Source organism: Petromyzon marinus, chromosome 84 (genome assembly GCF_048934315.1).
Source record: "Petromyzon marinus isolate PM22_M1 ecotype Great Lakes invasive population chromosome 84, UKy_Petmar_22M1.pri1.0, whole genome shotgun sequence".
Taxonomy (NCBI): Eukaryota; Metazoa; Chordata; class Hyperoartia; order Petromyzontiformes; family Petromyzontidae; genus Petromyzon; species Petromyzon marinus.
The window spans coordinates 1,233,269-1,253,739 of NC_133749.1; the positions used below are offsets into that span (position 1 = coordinate 1,233,269).

The following is a 20,471-nucleotide window of genomic DNA, read 5'->3' on the forward strand; positions in this document are numbered from 1 at the left end:
CCCACTCCTATAGCCCCCACTCCTATAGCCCACACTCCTATAGCCCCCACTCCTATAGCCCCCACTCCTATAGCCCCCATTCATATAGCCCCCACTCCTATAGCCCACACTCCTATAGCCCCCACTCCTATAGCCCCCACTCCTATAGCCCCCACTCCTATAGCTCCCACTCCTGTAGCCCACACTCCTATAGCCCCCACTCCTATAGCCCCCCACTCCTATAGCCCCCACTCCTATAGCCCCCACTCCTATAGCCCCCACTCCTATAGCCCACACTCCTATAGCCCCCACTCCTATAGCCCCCACTCCTATAGCCCCCACTCCTATAGCTCCCACTCCTGTAGCCCACACTCCTATAGCCCCCACTCCTATAGCCCCCACTCCTATAGCCCCCAGTCCTATAGCCCACACTCCTATAGCCCCCACTCCTATAGCCCCCCACTCCTATAGCCCCCACTCCTATAGCCCCCACTCCTATAGCCCACACTCCTATAGCCCCCACTCCTATAGCCCCCACTCCTATAGCCCCCACTCCTATAGCCCCCCATTACTATAGCCCCCACTCCTATAGCCCCCTCTCTTATAGCCCCCCACTCCTATAGCCCCCACTCCTATAGCCCCAACTCCTATAGCTCCCACTCCTGTAGCCCACACTCCTATACGCCCCACTCCTATAGCCCACACTCCTATAGCCCCCCACTCCTATAGCCCCCACTCCTATAGCCCCCACTCCTATAGCCCACACTCCTATAGCCCCCACTCCTATAGCCCCCACTCCTATAGCCCCCACTCCTATACCTCCCACTCCTGTAGCCCACACTCCTATAGCCCCCACTCCTATAGCCCACACTCCTATAGCCCCCACTCCTATAGCCCCCCACTCCTATAGCCCCCCAATCCTATGGCCCCCACTCCTATAGCCCCCACTCCTATAAGAGACACATACAGATCGCTAGAGACCCACAGAGATACATAGAGACCTACAGAGATACATAGAGACCACAGAGATACATAGAGACCTACAGAGATACATAGAGACCCACAGAGATACATAGAGATACATAGAGACCCACAGAGATCCATAGAGACACACAGAGATACATAGTGGAGACCCACAAAGATACATAGAAATCGATAGAGACCCACAGAGATACATAGAGATCGATAGAGACCCACGGAGACACAGAGTTCGACAGAGACCCACAGAGATACATAGAGACCCATAGAGATACATAGAGACCCACAGACATACATAGAAACCCATAGAGATACATAGAGATCCATAGAGATACATAGAGACCCACAGAGATACATAGATACCAATACAGATACATAGTGGAGACCCACAGAGACACATAGAGTCCCACAGAGATACATAGAGACCCATACAGATACATTGAGACCCATACAGATATATAGTGGAGACCCACGGAGATAGATAGAGACCCACAGAAATACATAGAGACCCACAGACATACATAGCAACCCATATAGATACATAGTGGAGACCCACAGAGATACATAGAGATCGATAGAGACCCACAGAGAAACATGGAGATCGATAGAGACCCACAGAGATACATGGAGACCCATAGAGATACAAATAATTGTATATAGACCCACAGAGATACATAGAGATGCATAGAGACACTCCACCACCACCGCCACCCACCACCACCACCTCCACCACCACCACCACCATCATCACCATCATCATCACCACCGCCACGCACCACCACCACCTCCACCACCACCACCATCATCACCGTCATCATCACCACCGCCACCCACCACCGCCACCACCAGTGACTGAGTGACTGAGTGAGTGACTGAGTGAGTGGCTGAGTGACTGAGTGAGTGGCTGAGTGAGTGGCTGAGTGACTGAGTGAGTCCCTGAGTGACCGAGTGAGTGATTGAGTGAGAGATCCACAGAGACCCACAAAGATCCATAGAGACCCACAGAGACACAGATTACATAGAGACCCACGGACGTCCATAGAGACCCACAGAAATACATAAAGACCCACAGAGATATATAGAGATACATAGAGATACATAGAGACCCACAAAGATCCATAGAGACCCACAGAGATACATAGTGAAGACCCACAGAGATACATAGAGACCCACAGAGACACAGATTACATAGAGATCCATAAAGATGGAGAGAGAGGCCCACGGAAATCCATAGACACCCACAGATATACATAGAGACCCACAGAGATACATAGAGATACATAGAGACCCACAGAGATCCATAGAGACCCACAGAGATACATAGTGGAGACCCAAAGAGATACATAGAAATCGATAGAGACCCACAGAGATACATAGATATCGATAGAGACCCACAGAGATACATAGAGATCGATAGAGACCCACAGAGATAGATAGAGATGCATAGAGACCCTCCACCACCACCATCATCATCATCACCTCCATCACCACCATCACCACCAGTGACTGAGTGGCTGAGTGAGCGAGTGAGTGGATGAGTAAGTGACGGAGTGACTGAGTGAATGAGCGGATTAGAGAGTAACTGAGTGAGTGACTGAGTGAGTGAATGAGTGGATGAGTGAGAAACTGAGTGAGTGAGTGACTGAGTGATTGAGTGAGTGACTGAGTGAGTGACCGAGAGGATGAGTGAGTGACTGAGTGAGTGACTGAGTGGATGAGTGAGTGACTGAGTGAGTGAGTGAGTGGATGAGTGAGTGACTGCGTGATTGAGTGAGTGACTGAGTGAGTGACCGAGTGAGTGACTGAGTGACTGAGTGAGTGACCGAGCGGATGAGTGATTGACTGAGTGAGCGACTGAGTGAGTGGCTGAGTGACTGAGTGAGTGACTGAGTGAGTGGCTGAGTGACTGAGTGAGTGACTGATTCAGTGACTGAGTGAGTGAGTGACTGAGTGAGTGACTGAGTGGATGAGTGAGTGAATGAGTGAGCCACTGAGTGGCTGAGTGAGTGACTGAGTGAGTGACTGAGTGAGTGACTGAGTGGATGAGTGAGTGACTGAGTGAGTGACCGAGTGAGTGACTGAGTGAGTGACTGAGTGGATGAGTTAGTGACTGAGTGAGTGACCGAGCGGATGAGTGAGTGACTGAGTGAGTGACTGAGGAGCTGAGTGAGTGATTAAGTGAGTGACTGAGTGAGTGGCTGAGTCACTGAGTGAGTGCCTGAGTGAATGAGTGAGTGACTGAGTGAGTGACTGAGTGGCTAAGTGAGTGACCGAGTGAGTGAATGAGTGAGAGGGTGAGTGTGATTGACTGAGTGAGTGACTGAGTGAGTGACTGAGTGAGTCAGTGACCGAGCGAGTGTATGACTGGCTAAGTGAGTGACCGAGTGAGTGAATGAGTGAGAGGGTGAGTGTGATTGACTGAGTGAGTCACTGAGTGAGTGCCTGAGTGAATGAGTGAGTGACTGAGTGAGTGACTGAGGAGCTGAGTGAGTGATTAAGTGAGTGACTGAGTGAGTGGCTGAGTCACTGAGTGAGTGCCTGAGTGAATGAGTGAGTGACTGAGTGAGTGACTGAGTGGCTGAGTGAGTGACCGAGTGAGTGAATGAGTGAGAGGGTGAGTGTGAGTGACTGAGTGACTGAGTGAGTGAGTGAGAGGGTGAGTGTGAGTGACTGAGTGAGTGACCGAGTGAGTGACTGACTGGCTAAGTGAGTGACCGAGTGAGTGAACGAGTGAGAGGGTGAGTGTGAGTGACTGAGTGAGTCACTGAGTGAGTGTGAGTGAGTGAGTGACCGAGTGAGTGAATGAGTGAGAGGGTGAGTGACTGAGTGAGTGGCTGAGTCACTGAGTGAGTGCCTGAGTGAATGCGTGAGTGACTGAGTGAGTGAATGAGTGAGAGGGTGAGTGACTGAGTGACTGAGTGAGTGAATGAGTGAGAAGGTGAGTGTGAGTGACTGAGTGACCGAGTGAGTGAATGAGTGAGAGGGTGAGTGTGAGTGACTGAGTGACCGAGTGAGTGAATGAGTGACTGAGTGACTGAGTGACTGACTGAGTGACTGAGTGACTGAGTGAGTGACTGAGTGACTGAGTGAGTGACTGAGTGACTGACTGGCTAAGTGAGTGACTGAGTGACTGAGTGTCCGTGCCCTTCACAGGCGCTGGTGTTGTTGACTTGCGAGCTGCACTTGCCCGTGCAGCCCATGATGGAAGCCTACACGGGTGACCTTTGTCTTTGTAATTGGAAGTGGGAGTTTGTTCAGAGTGTCAATCTGGTCTCGTAAGGTGGAAAAATCGTTGACATTCTGACCAAACCCTTTACAAGAAATGGGTGACCCACACTCCTATAGCCCCCACTCCTATAGCCCCCACTCCGATAGCCCCCACTCCTATAGCCCCCACTCCTATAGCCCCCACTCCTATAGCCCCCTCTCCTATAGCCCCCACTCCTATAGCCCACACTCCTATAGCCCCCACTCCTATAGCCCACACTCCCATAGCCCACACTCCTATAGCCCACACTCCTATAGCCCCCACTCCTATAGCCCACACTCCGATAGCCCCCACTCCTATAGCCCCCACTCCTATAGCCCACACTCCTATAGCCCCCACTCCTATAGCCCACACTCCGATAGCCCCCACTCCTATAGCCCCCACTCCTATAGCCCCCATTCATATAGCCCCCACTCCTATAGCCCACACTCCTATAGCCCCCACTCCTATAGCCCCCACTCCTATAGCCCACACTCCTATAGCCCCCACTCCTATAGCCCCCACTCCTATAGCCCCCATTCATATAGCCCCCACTCCTATAGCCCACACTCCTATAGCCCCCACTCCTATAGCCCCCACTCCGATAGCCCCCACTCCTATAGCCCCCACTCCTATAGCCCCCACTCCGATAGCCCCCTCTCCTATAGCCCCCACTTCTATATCCCCCCACTCCTATAGCCCTCACTCCTATAGCCCCCACTCCTATAGCCCCCACTCCTATAGCCCCCACTCCTATAGCCCCCACTCCGATAGCCCCCACTCCTATAGCCCCCACTCCGATAGCCCCCACTCCTATAGCCCCCACTCCTATAGCCCCCACTCCTATAGCCCCCACTCCTATAGCCCCCACTCCGATAGCCCCCACTCCTATAGCCCCCACTCCTATAGCCCCCACTCCGATAGCCCCCTCTCCTATAGCCCCCACTTCTATATCCCCCCACTCCTATAGCCCTCACTCCTATAGCCCCCACTCCTATAGCCCCCACTCCTATAGCCCCCATTCATATAGCCCACACTCCTATAGCCCCCACTCCTATATCCCTCACTCCTATAGCCCTCACTCCTATAGCCCCCACTCCTATAGCCCCCACTCCTATAGCCCCCACTCCTATAGCCCCCCACTCCTATAGCCCTCACTCCTATAGCCCCCACTCCTATAGCCCCCACTCCTATAGCCCCCATTCATATAGCCCCCACTCCTATAGCCCCCCACTTCTATAGCCCCCACTCCAATAGCCTCCACTCCTGTAGCCCACACTCCTATAGCCCTCACTCCTATAGCCCACACTCCTATAGCCCCCACTCCTATAGCCCCCACTCCTATAGCCCCCACTCCTATAGCCCCCACTCCTATAGCCCACAATCCTATAGCCCCCACTCCTGTAGCCCCCACTCCTATAGCCCCCACTCCTATAGCCCCCACTCCTATAGCCCACACTCCTATAGCCCACACTCCTATAGCCCCCCACTTCTATAGCCCCCACTCCTATAGCCCCCCACTCCTATAGCCCCCACTCCTATAGCCCCCCACTCCTATAGCCCCCACTCCTATAGCCCCCCACTCCTATAGCCCCCACTCCTGTAGCCCCCACTCCTATAGCCCCCATTCATATAGCCCGCACTCCTATAGCCCACACTCCTATAGCCCCCACTCCTATAGCCCCCACTCCTATAGCCCCCAATCCTATAGCCCCCACTCCTATAGCCCCCACTCCTATAGCCCCCACTCCTATAGCCCACACTCCTATAGCCCCCACTCCTATAGCCCCCACTCCTATAGCCCCCACTCCTATAGCCCACACTCCTATAGCTCCCACTCCTGTAGCCCCCACTCCAATAGCCCCCACTCCTATAGCTCACACTCCTATAGCCCACACTCCTATAGCCCACACTCCTATAGCCCCCACTCCTATAGCTCACACTCCTATAGCCCCCACTCCAATAGCCCCCACTCCTATAGCCCCCACTCCTATAGCCCCCACTCCTATAGCCCCCACTCCAATAGCCCCCACTCCTATAGCCCCCACTCCTATAGCCCCCACTCCTATAGCCCCCACTCCTATAGCCCCCACTCCTATAGCCCCTCACTCCTATAGCCCCCACTCCTATAGCCCCCACTCCTATAGCCCACACTCCTATAGCCCCCCACTCCTATAGCCCCCACTCCTATAGCCCCCACTCCTATAGCCCCCACTCCTAGAGCCCACACTCCTATAGCCCACACTCCTATAGCCCCCACTCCCATAGCCCACACTCCTATAGCCCCCACTCCTATAGCCCCCACTCCTATAGCCCACACTCCTATAGCACCCACTCCTATAGCCCCCACTCCTATAGCCCCCACTCCTATAGCCCCCACTCCTATAGCCCACACTCCTATAGCCCCCACTCCTATAGCCCCCACTCTTATAGCCCACACTCCTATAGCCCCCACTCCTATAGCCCCCACTCCTATAGCCCCCACTCCTATAGCCCCCACTCCTATAGCCCCCACTCCCATAACCCCCACTCCTATAGACCCCACTCCTATAGCCCCCACTCCTATAGCCCCCACTCCTATAGCCCCCCACTCCAATAGCCCCCCACTCCTATAGCCCCCCACTCCAATAGCCCCCCACTCCTATAGCCCCCACTCCTATAGCCCCCACTCCTATATCCCACACTCCTATAGCCCCCCACTCCTATAGCCCCCACTCCTATAGCCCCCACTCCTATAGCCCTCAATCCTAAAGCCCCCACTCCTATAGCCCTCACTCCTATAGACCCCACTCCTATAGCCCCCACTCCTATAGCCCACACTCCTATAAGGGACACATACAGATCGATAGAGACCCACAGAGATACATATAGACCTACAGAGATACATAGAGACACACAGAGATACATAGAAATCGATAGAGACCCACAGAGATACATAGAGATCGATAGAGATCCACAGAGACACATAGAGATAGACAGAAACCCACAGAGATACATAGAGACCCATAGAGATACATAGAGACCCACAGACATACATAGAAACCCACAGAGATACATAGAGACCCATAGAGATACATAGAGACCCAAAGAGATACATAGAGACCATTACAGATACATAGTGGAGACCCACAGAGACACATAGAGACCCACAGAGATACATAAAGACCCATACAGATACATTGAGACCCATACAGATATATAGTGGAGACCCACAGAGATACATAGAGACCCACAGAGATACATAGAGACCCACAGACATACATAGAGACCCATATAGATACATAGTGGAGACCCACAGAGATACATAGAGATCGATAGAGACCCACAGAGAAACATGGAGATCGATAGAGACCCACAGAGATACATGGAGACCCATAGAGATACAAATAATTGTATATAGACCCACAGAGATACATAGAGATGCATAGAGACACTCCACCACCACCGCCACCCACCACCACCTCCACCACCACCACCACCATCATCACCATCATCATCACCACCGCCACCCACCACCACCACCACCTCCACCACCACCACCATCATCACCGTCATCACCACCACTGCCACCCACCACCGCCACCACCAGTGACTGAGTGAGTGACTGAGTGAGTGACTGAGTGACTGAGTGAGTGAATGAGTGAGTGGCTGAGTGACTGAGTGAGTGATTGAGTGAGAGATCCACAGAGACCCACAAAGATCCATAGAGACCCACAGAGACAGATTACATAGAGATCCATAAAGATAGAGAGAGGCCCACGGGCGTCCATAGAGACCCACAGAAATACATAGAGACCCACAGAGATACATAGAGATACATAGAGATACATAGAGACCCACAAAGATCCATAGAGACCCACAGAGATACATAGTGGAGACCCACAGAGATACATAGAGATCCATAGAGACCCACAGAGACACAGATTACATAGAGATCCATAAAGATAGAGAGAGGCCCACGGGCGTCCATAGAGACCCATAGAAATACATAGAGACCCACAGAGATACATAGAGATACATAGAGATACATAGAGACCCAAAGAGATCCATAGAGACCCATATAGATACATAGTGGAGACCCACAGAGATACACAGAAATCGATAGAGACCCACAGAGATGCATAGATATCGATAGAGACCCACAGAGATAGATAGAGATGCATAGAGACCCTCCACCACCTCCACCACTACCACCATCATCATCATCACCTCCATCACCACCATCACCACCAGTGACTGAGTGGCTGAGTGAGCGAGTGAGTGGATGAGTAAGTGACTGAGTGACTGAGTGAGTGAATGAGTGGATGAGTGAGTAACTGAGTGAGTGACTGAGTGAGTGAGTGAGTGACTGAGTGAGTGACCGCGAGGATGAGTGAGTGACTGAGTGAGTGACTGAGTGGATGAGTGAGTGACTGAGTGAGTGAGCGAGCGAGCGGATGAGTGAGTGACTGAGTGACTGAGTGAGTGACTGAGTGAGTGACCGCGAGGATGAGTGAGTGACTGAGTGAGTGACTGAGTGGATGAGTGAGTGACTGAGTGAGTGAGCGAGCGGATGAGAGAGTGACTGAGTGATTGAGTGAGTGACTGAGTGAGTGACCAAGTGAGTGACTGAGTGACTGTGTGAGTGACCGAGCGCATGAGTGATTGACTGAGTGAGTGACTGAGTGACTGAGTGAGTGACTGAGTGAGTGACTGAGTGAGTGGTTGAGTGACTGAGTGAGTGACTGATTCAGTGACTGAGTGAGTGAGTGACTGAGTGAGTGACTGAGTGGATGACTGAGTGAATGAGTGAGTGACTGAGTGGATGAGTGAGTGACTGAGTGACTGACCGAGCGGATGAGTGAGTGACTGAGTGAGTGACTGAGGAGCTGAGTGAGTGATTAAGTGAGTGACTGAGTGAGTGGCTGAGTCACTGAGTGAGTGCCTGAGTGAATGAGTGAGTGACTGAGTGAGTGACTGACTGGCTAAGTGAGTGACTGAGTGACTGAGTGAGTGACTGAGTGACTGAGTGAGTGAGTGAGAGGGTGAGTGGCTTAGTGAGTGACTGAGTGAGTGAGTGAGAGGGTGAGTGTGAGTGACTGACTGGCTAGGTGAGTGACTGAGTGAGTGACTGACTGAGTGAGTGACTGAGTGAGTGACTGAGTGACTGAGTGAGTGACTGACTGGCTAAGTGAGTGAATGAGTGACTGAGTGAGTAACTGAGTGGCTAAGTGAGTGACTGAGTGACTGAGTGAGTGACTGAGTGACTGAGTGACTGAGTGAGTGACTGAGTGACTGAGTGAGTGTATGAGTGAGAGGGTGAGTGTGAGTGACTGAGTGACTGAGTGAGTGAATGAGTGAGAGGGTGAGTGTGAGTGACTGAGTGACTGAGTGAGTGACTGAGTGAGTGACTGACTGGCTAAGTGAGTGACTGAGTGACTGAGTGAGTGAATGAGTGAGAGGGTGAGTGTGAGTGACTGAGTGACTGAGTGAGTGAATGAGTGAGAGGGTGAGTGTGAGTAACTGAGTGAGTGACTGAGTGAGTGACTGAGTGAGTGACTGACTGGCTAAGTGAGTGACTGAGTGACTGAGTGTCCGTGCCCTTCACAGGCGCTGGTGTTGTTGACTTGCGAGCTGCACTTGCCCGTGCAGCCCATGATGGAAGCCTACACGGGTGACCTTTGTCTTTGTAATTGGAAGTGGGAGTTTGTTCAGAGTCAATCTGGTCTCGTAAGGTGGGAAAATCGTTGACATTCTGACCAAACCCTTTACAAGAAATGGGTGACTCACACTCCTATAGCCCCCACTCCTATAGCCCACACTCCTATAGCCCCCACTCCTATAGCCCCCACTCCTATAGCCCCCCAATCATATAGCCCCCACTCCTATAGCCCCCACTCCTATAGCCCCCACTCCTATAGCCCCCCAATCCTATAGCCAACACTCCTATAGCCCACACTCCTATAGCCCCCACTCCTATAGCCCCCCAATCATATAGCCCCCACTCCTATAGCCCCCACTCCTCTAGCCCCCACTCCTATAGCCAACACTCCTATAGCCGCCACTCCTATAGCCCTCACTCCTATAGCCCCCACTCCTATAGCCCCCACTCCTATAGCCCACACTCCTATAGCCCCCACTCCTATAGCCCCCACTCCTATAGCCGCCACTCCTATAGCCGACAATCCTATAGCCCTCACTCCTATAGCCCCCACTCCTATAGCCCCCACTCCTATAGCCCACACTCCTATAGCCCCCACTCCTATAGCCCCCACTCCTATAGCCCCCACTCCTATAGCCCCCACTCCTATAGCCCCCCAATCCTATAGCCCTCACTCCTATAGCCCACACTCCTATAGCCCCCACTCCTATAGCCCACACTCCTATAGCCCCCACTCCTATAGCCCCTACTCCTATAGCCCCCCAACTCCTATAGCCCCCACTCCTATAGCCCCCCACTCTTATAGCCCCCACTCCTATAGCCCCCACTCCTATAGCCCCCACTCCTATAACCCACACTCCTATAGCCCACACTCCTATAGCCCTCACTCCTATAGCCCCCACTCCTACAGCCCCCACTCCTATAGCCCCCACTCCTATAGCCCCCACTCCTATAGCCCCCCACTCCTATAGCCCCCACTCCTATAGCCCCCACTCCTATAGCCCTCACTCCTATAGCCCACACTCCTATAGCCCACACTCCTATAGCCCCCACTCCTATAGCCCCCACTCCTATAACCTCCACTCCTATAGCCCCCACTCCTATAGTCCACACTCCTATAGCCCCCACTCCTATAGCCCCCACTCCTATAGCCCTCACTCCTATAGCCCCCACTCCTATAGCCCCCACTCCTATAGCCCACACTCCTATAGCCTCCACTCAGTAGCCCCCACTCCTATAGCCCACACTCCTATAGCCCCCACTCCTATAGCCCCCACTCCTATAGCCCCCACTCCTATAGCTCCCACTCCTGTAGCCCACACTCCTATAGCCCCCACTCCTATAGCCCACACTCCTATAGCCCCCACTTCTATAGCCCCCCACTCCTATAGCCCCCCAATCCTATGGCCCCCACTCCTATAGCCCCCACTCCTTTAAGAGACACATACAGATCGATAGAGACCCACAAAGATACATAGAGACCTACAGAGATACATAGAGACCCACAGAGATACATAGAGACCTACAGAGATACATAGAGACCCACAGAGATACATAGTGGAGACCCACAGAGATACATAGAAATCGATAGAGACCCACAGAGATACATAGAGATCGATATAGACCCACAGAGACACATAGAGATCGACAGAGATCCACAGAGATACACAGAGACGCATAGAGATACATAGAGACCCACAGACATACGTAGAAACCCACAGAGATACATAGAGACCCATAGAGATACATAGAGACCCACAGAGATACATAGAGACCAATACAGATACATAGACACCCACAGAGACACATAGAGACCCACAGAGATACATAGAGACCCATACAGATACATTGAGACCCATACAGATATATAGTGGAGACCCACAGAGATACATAGAGACCCACGGAGATACATAGAGACCCACAGACATACATAGCGACCCATATAGATACATAGTGGAGACCCACAGAGATACATAGAGATCGATAGAGACCCACAGAGAAACATGGAGATCGATAGAGACCCACAGAGATACATGGAGACCCATAGAGATACAAATAATTGTATATAGACCCACAGAGATACATAGAGATGCATAGAGACACTCCACCACCACCGCCACCCACCACCACCACCTCCACCACCACCACCATCATCACCACCATCATCATCACCACCGCCACCCACCACCACCACCTCCACCACCACCACCATCATCACCGTCATCATCACCACCGCCACCCACCACCGCCACCACCAGTGACTGAGTGAGTGAGTGACTGAGTGAGTGAGTGAGTGACTGAGTGAGTGGCTGAGTGACTGAGTGAGTCCCTGAGTGACCGAGTGAGTGATTGAGTGAGAGATCCACAGAGACCCACAAAGATCCATAGAGACCCACAGAGACACAGATTACATAGAGATCCATAAAGATAGAGAGAGGCCCACGGGCGTCCATAGAGACCCACAGAAATACATAGAGACCCACAGAGATACATAGAGATACATAGAGATACATAGAGACCCACAGAGATCCATAGAGACCCACAGAGATACATAGTGGAGACCCACAGAGATATATAGAGATCCATAGAGACCCACAGAGACACAGATTACATAGAGATCCATAAAGATAGAGAGAGGCCCACGGGCGTCCATAGAGACCCACAGAAATACATAGAGACCCACAGAGATACATAGAGATACATAGAGACCCACAGAGATCCATAGAGACCCACAGAGATACATAGTGGAGACCCACAGAGATACACAGAAATCGATAGAGACCCACAGAGATACATAGATATCGATAGAGACCCACAGAGATAGAGATGCATAGAGACCCTCCACCACCACCTCCACCACTACCACCATCATCATCATCACCTCCATCACCACCATCACCACCAGTGACTGAGTGGCTGAGTGAGCGAGTGAGTGGATGAGTGAGTGACTGAGTGACTGAGGGAGTGAATGAATGGATTAGTGAGTAACTGAGTGAGTGACTGAGTGAGTGACTGAGTGAGTGAATGAGTGGATGAGTGAGTAACTGAGTGAGTGACTGAGTGAGTGACTGAGTGATTGAGTGAGTGACTGATTCAGTGACTGAGTGAGTGAGTGACTGAGTGAGTGACTGAGTGGATGAGTGAGTGAATGAGTGAGTGACTGAGTGGCTGAGTGAGTGACTGAGTGAGTGACTGAGTGAGTGGATGAGTGAGTGACTGAGTGAGTGACCGAGTGAGTGACTGACTGAATAAGTGGTGACCGAGTGAGTGAGTGACTGAGTGAGTGAGAGAGTGTGTGACTGAGTGAGTGACTGAGTGACTGAGTGAGTAAGTGACTGACTGAATAAGTGAGTGAGTGCCTGAGTGCGTGACTGAGTGACTGAGAGAGTGACCGAGTAAGTGAATGCGCCAGTGACTGAGTGAGTGACTGAGTGGATGAGTGAGTGACTGAGTGAGTGACCGAGCGGATGAGTGAGTGACTGAGTGAGTGACTGAGTGAGTGACCGAGTGAGTGTGAGTGAGTGAGTGACTGAGTGACTGAGTGAGTAACTGAGTGAGTGAGTGACCAAGTGAGTGACTGACTGGCTAGGTGAGTGACCGAGTGAGTGAATGAGTGAGAGGGTGAGTGTGAGTGACTGAGTGAGTGACTGAGTGAGTGAGTGACCAAGTGAGTGACTGACTGGCTAGGTGAGTGACCGAGTGAGTGAGTGAGTGACTGAGTGAGTGACTGAGTGGCTATATGAGTGACCGAGTGAGTGAATGAGTGAGAGGGTGAGTGTGATTGACTGAGTGAGTCACTGAGTGAGTGACCGAGTGAGTGAGTGAGTGACTGAGTGAGTGACTGAGTGGCTATATGAGTGACCGAGTGAGTGAATGAGTGAGAGGGTGAGTGTGATTGACTGAGTGAGTCACTGAGTGAGTGCCTGAGTGAATGAGTGACTGAGTGAGTGACTGAGTGAGTGAGTCAGTGAGTGAGTGAGTGTGTGAGTGAGTGCCTGAGTGAGTGAGTGACTGAGTGACTGAGTGAGTGAGTCAGTGAGTGAGTGAGTGTGTGAGTGAGTCAGTGAGTGAGTGAGTGACTGAGTGAGTCAGTGACTGAGTGAGTGAGTGAGTCACTGAGTGAGTGCCTGAGTGAATGAGTGAGTGACTGAGTGAGTGGCTGAGTCACTGAGTGAGTGCCTGAGTGAATGAGTGAGTGACTGAGTGAGTGACTGAGTGGCTAAGTGAGTGACTGAGTGAGTGAGTGAGTGACTGAGTGTCCGTGCCCTTCACAGGCGCTGGTGTTGTTGACTTGCGAGCTGCACTTGCCCGTGCAGCCCATGATGGAAGCCTACACGGGTGACCTTTGTCTTTGTAATTGGAAGTGGGAGTTTGTTCAGAGTCAATCTGGTCTCGTAAGGTGGGAAAATCGTTGACATTCTGACCAAACCCTTTACAAGAAATGGGTGACCCACACTCCTATAGCCCCCACTCCTATAGCCCACACTCCTATAGCCCCCCACTCCTATAGCCCCCACTCCTATAGCCCCCACTCCTATAGCCCCCACTCCTATAGCCCCCCAATCCTATAGCCAACACTCCTATAGCCCAGACTCCTATAGCCCCCACTCCTATAGCCCCCCAATCATATAGCCCCCACTCCTATAGCCCACACTCCCATAGCCCACACTCCTATAGCCCACACTCCTATAGCCCCCCACTTCTATAGCCCCCACTCCTATAGCCCCCACTCCTATAGCTCCCACTCCTGTAGCCCACACTCCTATAGCCCCCACTCCTATAGCCCCCACTCCTATAGCCCCCACTCCTATAGCCCCCACTCCTATAGCTCCCACTCCTATAGCCCCCACTCCTATAGCCCACACTCCTATAGCCCCACTCCTATAGCCCCCACTCCTATAGCCCACACTCCTATAGCCCCCCACTCCTATAGCCCACACTCCTATAGCCCCCCACTCCTATAGCCCACACTCCTATAGCCCCCACTTCTATATCCCCCCACTCCTATAGCCCCCACTCCTATAGCCCCCATTCATATAGCCCCCACTCCTATAGCCCACACTCCTATAGCCCCCACTCCTATAGCCCCCACTCCTATAGCCCCCACTCCTATAGCCCCCACTCCTATAGCCCCCACTCCTATAGCCCACACTCCTATAGCCCCCCACTTCTATAGCCCCCACTCCTATAGCCCCCACTCCTATAGCTCCCACTCCTGTAGCCCACACTCCTATAGCCCCCACTCCTATAGCCCCCACTCCTATAGCCCCCACTCCTATAGCCCCCACTCCTATAGCTCCCACTCCTATAGCCCTCACTCCTATAGCCCCCACTTCTATAGCCCCCACTTCTATAGCCCCCACTCCTATAGCCCACACTCCTATAGCCCCCCACTCCTATAGCCCACACTCCCATAGCCCACACTCCTATAGCCCACACTCCTATAGCCCCCACTCCTATAGCCCACACTCCGATAGCCCCCACTCCTATAGCCCCCACTCCTATAGCCCCCACTCCTATAGCCCCCCACTCCTATAGCCCCCCAATCCTATGGCCCCCACTCCTATAGCCCCCACTCCTATAAGAGACGCATACAGATCGATAGAGACCCACAGAGATACATAGAGACCCACAGAGATACATAGAGACCTACAGAGATACATAGAGACCCACAGAGATACATAGAGACCTACAGAGATACATAGAGACCCACAGAGATACATAGATATACATAGAGACCCACAGAGATCCATAGAGACACACAGAGATACATAGTGGAGACCCACAGAGATACATAGAAATCGATAGAGACCCACAGAGATACATAGAGATCGATAGAGACCCACAGAGACACATAGAGATCGACAGAGACCCACAGAGATACATAGAGACCCATAGAGATACATAGAGACCCACAGACATACATAGAAACCCACAGAGATACATAGAGACCCATAGAGATACATAGAGACCCACAGAGATACATAGAGACCAATACAGATACATAGTGGAGACCCACAGAGACACATAGAGACCCACAGAGATACATAGAGACCCACAGACATACATAGAGACCCATATAGATACATAGTGGAGACCCACAGAGATACATAGAGATCGATAGAGACCCACAGAGAAACATGGAGATCGATAGAGACCCACAGAGATACATAGAGACCCATAGAGATACAAATAATTGTATATAGACCCACAGAGATATATAGAGATGCATAGAGACACTCCACCACCACCGCCACCCACCACCACCACCTCCACCACCACCACCACCATCATCACCATCATCATCACCACCGCCACCCACCACCACCACCTCCACCACCACCACCACCATCATCACCGTCATCACCACCACTGCCAGCTACCACCGCCACCACCAGTGACTGAGTGAGTGACTGAGTGAGTGACTGAGTGACTGAGTGAGTGACTGAGTGAGTGACTGAGTGACTGAGTGAGTGGCTGAGTGACCGAGTGAGTGATTGAGTGAGAGATCCACAGAGACCCACAAAGATCCATAGAGACCCACAGAGACACAGATTACATAGAGATCCATAAAGATAGAGAGAGGCTCACGGGCGTCCATAGAGACCCACAGAAATACATAGAGACCCACAGAGATACATAGAGATACATAGAGATACATAGAGACCCACAGAGATCCATAGAGACCCACAGAGATACATAGTGGAGACCCACAGAGATATATAGAGATCCATAGAGACCCACAGAGACACAGATTACATAGAGATCCATAAAGATAGAGAGAGGCCCACGGGCGTCCATAGAGACCCACAGAAATACATAGAGACCCACAGAGATACATAGAGATACATAGAGACCCACAGAGATCCATAGAGACCCACAGAGATACATAGTGGAGACCCACAGAGATACACAGAAATCGATAGAGACCCACAGAGATACATAGATATCGATAGAGACCCACAGAGATAGAGATGCATAGAGACCCTCCACCACCACCTCCACCACTACCACCATCATCATCATCACCTCCATCACCACCATCACCACCAGTGACTGAGTGGCTGAGTGAGCGAGTGAGTGGATGAGTGAGTGACTGAGTGACTGAGTGAGTGAATGAATGGATTAGTGAGTAACTGAGTGAGTGACTGAGTGAGTGACTGAGTGACTGAGTGAGTGACTAAGTGAGTGACTGCGACGATGAGTGAGTGACTGAGTGAGTGACTGAGTGGATGAGTGAGTGACCGAGCGCATGAGTGATTGACTGAGTGAGTGACTGAGTGACTGAGTGAGTGACTGAGTGAGTGACTGAGTGAGTGGTTGAGTGACTGAGTGAGTGACTGATTCAGTGACTGAGTGAGTGAGTGAATGAGTGAGTGACTGAGTGGCTGAGTGAGTGACTGAGTGAGTGACTGAGTGAGTGACTGAGTGGATGAATGAGTGACTGAGTGAGTGATCGAGTGAGTGTCTGACTGACTAAGTATTGACCGAGTGAGTGAGTGACTGAGTGAGTGAGTGACTGAGTGAGTGAGTGACTGAGTGACTGAGTGAGTAAGTGACTGACTAAGTGACTGAGTGACTGAGTGCGTGACTGAGTGACTGAGTGAGTGACCGAGTAACTGAATGCACCAGTGACTGAGTGAGTGACTGAGTGGATGAGTGAGTGATTGTGTGAGTGACCGAGCGGATGAGTGAGGGACTGAGTGAGTAACTGAGTGGATAAGTGAGTGACTGAGTAAGTGACCGAGTGAGTGACTGACTGACTGAGTGGATGAGTGAGTGCCTGAGTGAATGAGTGAGTGACTGAGTGAGTGACTGAGTGGCTAAGTGAGTGATCGAGTGAGTGAATGAGTGAGAGGGTGAGTGATTGACTGAGTGAGTGAGTGACTAAGTGAGTGACCGAGTGAGTGACTTAGTGAGTGACTGAGTGACTGAGTGAGTGACTGAGTGACTGAGTGTCCGTGCCCATCACAGGCGCTGGTGTTGATGACTTGCGAGCTGCACTTGACCGTGCAGCCCATGATGGAAGCCTACACGGGTGACCTTTGTCTTTGTAATTGGAAGTGGGAGTTTGTTCAGAGTCAATCTGGTCTCGTAAGGTGGGAAAATCGTTGACATTCTGACCAAACCCTTTACAAGAAATGGGTGACCCACACTCCTATAGCCCCCACTCCTATATCCCCCCACTCCTATAGCCCACACTCCTATAGCCCCCCACTCCTATAGCCCACACTCCTATAGCCCCCACTCCTATAGCCCACACTCCTATAGCCCCCACTCCTATAGCCCCCCCACTCCTATAGCCCCCACTCCTATAGCCCCCACTCCTATAGCCCACACTCCTATAGCCCCCACTCCTATAGCCCCCACTCCTATAGCCCCCACTCCTATAGCCCCCCAATCCTATAGCCAACACTCCTATAGCCCCCACTCCTATAGCCCCCACTCCTATAGCCCCCACTCCTATAGCCCCCCAATCCTATAGCCAACACTCCTATAGCCCACACTCCTATAGCCCCCACTCCTATAGCCCCCCAATCATATAGCCCCCACTCCTATAGCCCCCACTCCTCTAGCCCCCACTCCTATAGCCCCCACTCCTATAGCCCCCCAATCCTATAGCCAACACTCCTATAGCCCCCACTCCTATATCCCCCCACTCCTATAGCCCACACTCCTATAGCCCCCCACTCCTATAGCCCACACTCCTATAGCCCCCACTCCTATAGCCCACACTCCTATAGCCCCCACTCCTATAGCCCCCCCACTCCTATAGCCCCCACTCCTATAGCCCCCACTCCTATAGCCCACACTCCTATAGCCCCCACTCCTATAGCCCCCACTCCTATAGCCCCCACTCCTATAGCCCCCCAATCCTATAGCCAACACTCCTATAGCCCCCACTCCTATAGCCCCCACTCCTATAGCCCCCACTCCTATAGCCCCCCAATCCTATAGCCAACACTCCTATAGCCCACACTCCTATAGCCCCCACTCCTATAGCCCCCCAATCATATAGCCCCCACTCCTATAGCCCCCACTCCTCTAGCCCCCACTCCTATAGCCCCCACTCCTATAGCCCCCCAATCCTATAGCCAACACTCCTATAGCCCCCACTCCTATAGCCCCCACTCCTATAGCCCCCACTCCTATAGCCCCCCAATCCTATAGCCAACACTCCTATAGCCCACACTCCTATAGCCCCCACTCCTATAGCCCCCCAATCATATAGCCCCCACTCCTATAGCCCCCACTCCTCTAGCCCCCACTCCTATAGCCAACACTCCTATAGCCCACACTCCTATAGCCCCCCACTCCTATAGCCCCCACTCCTATAGCCCCCACTCCTATAGCCCACACTCCTATAGCCCCCACTCCTATAGCCCCCACTCCTATAGCCCCCACTCCTATAGCCCCCACTCCTATAGCCCTCACTCCTATAGCCCCCACTCCTATAGCCCCCACTCCTATAGCCCACACTCCTATAGCCCCCACTCCTATAGCCCACACTCCTATAGCCCCCACTCCTATAGCCCACACTCCTATAGCCTCCACTCAGCAGCCCCCACTCCTATAGCCCACACTCCTATAGCCCCCACTCCTATAGCCCCCACTCCTATAGCCCCCACTCCTATAGCCCACACTCCTATAGCCCCCACTCCTATAGCCCCCACTCCTATAGCCCCCACTCCTATAGCCCCCACTCCAATAGCCCCCACTCCTATAGCCCCCACTCCTATAGCCCCCATTCCTATAGCCCCCCACTCCTATAGCCCCCACTCCTATAGCCCCCACTCCTATAGCCCACACTCCTATAGCCCCCACTCCTATAGCCCCCACTCCTATAGCCCCCACTCCTATAGCCCCCACTCCTATAGCCCCCCACTCCTATAGCCCCCACTCCTATAGCCCCCACTCCTATAGCCCCCACTCCTATAGCCCCCACTCCTATAGCCCCCACTCCTATAGCCCCCACTCCTATAGCCCCCACTCCTATAGCCCCCACTCATATAGCCCACACTCCTATAGCCCACACTCCTATAGCCCCCACTCCTATAGCCCCCACTCCGATAGCCCCCACTCCTATAGCCCCCACTCCTATAGCCCCCACTCCGATAGCCCCCTCTCCTATAGCCCCCACTTCTATATCCCCCCACTCCTATAGCCCTCACTCCTATAGACCCCACTCCTATAGCCCCCATTCATATAGCCCCCACTCCTATAGCCCCCACTCCTATAGCCCCCACTCCTATAGCCCCCACTCCTATAGCCCCCACTCCTATAGCCCCCACTCCTATAGCCCACACTCCTATAGCCCCCCACTTCTATAGCCCCCACTCCTGTAGCCCACACTCCTATACGCCCCACTCCTATAGCCCACACTCCTATAGCCCCCCACTCCTATAGCCCCCACTCCTATAGCCCCCACTCCTATAGCCCACACTCCTATAGTCCCCACTCCTATAGCCCCCACTCCTATAGCCCCCACTCCTATAGCTCCCACTCCTGTAGCCCACACTCCTATAGCCCCCACTCCTATAGCCCACACTCCTATAGCCCCCACTCCTATAGCCCCCCACTCCTATAGCCCCCCAATCCTATGGCCCCCACTCCTATAGCCCCCAC

The 20,471-nt window shown here is 52.4% G+C and overlaps 1 protein-coding gene across 1 annotated transcript in view; it reads left to right on the forward strand.

Annotated features, from left to right (window-relative positions):
- LOC142907853 (uncharacterized) overlaps positions 1 to 20,471 on the forward strand; it is a 73,375-nt gene that overhangs the window by 14,476 nt on the left and 38,428 nt on the right. The window lies entirely within an intron of this gene.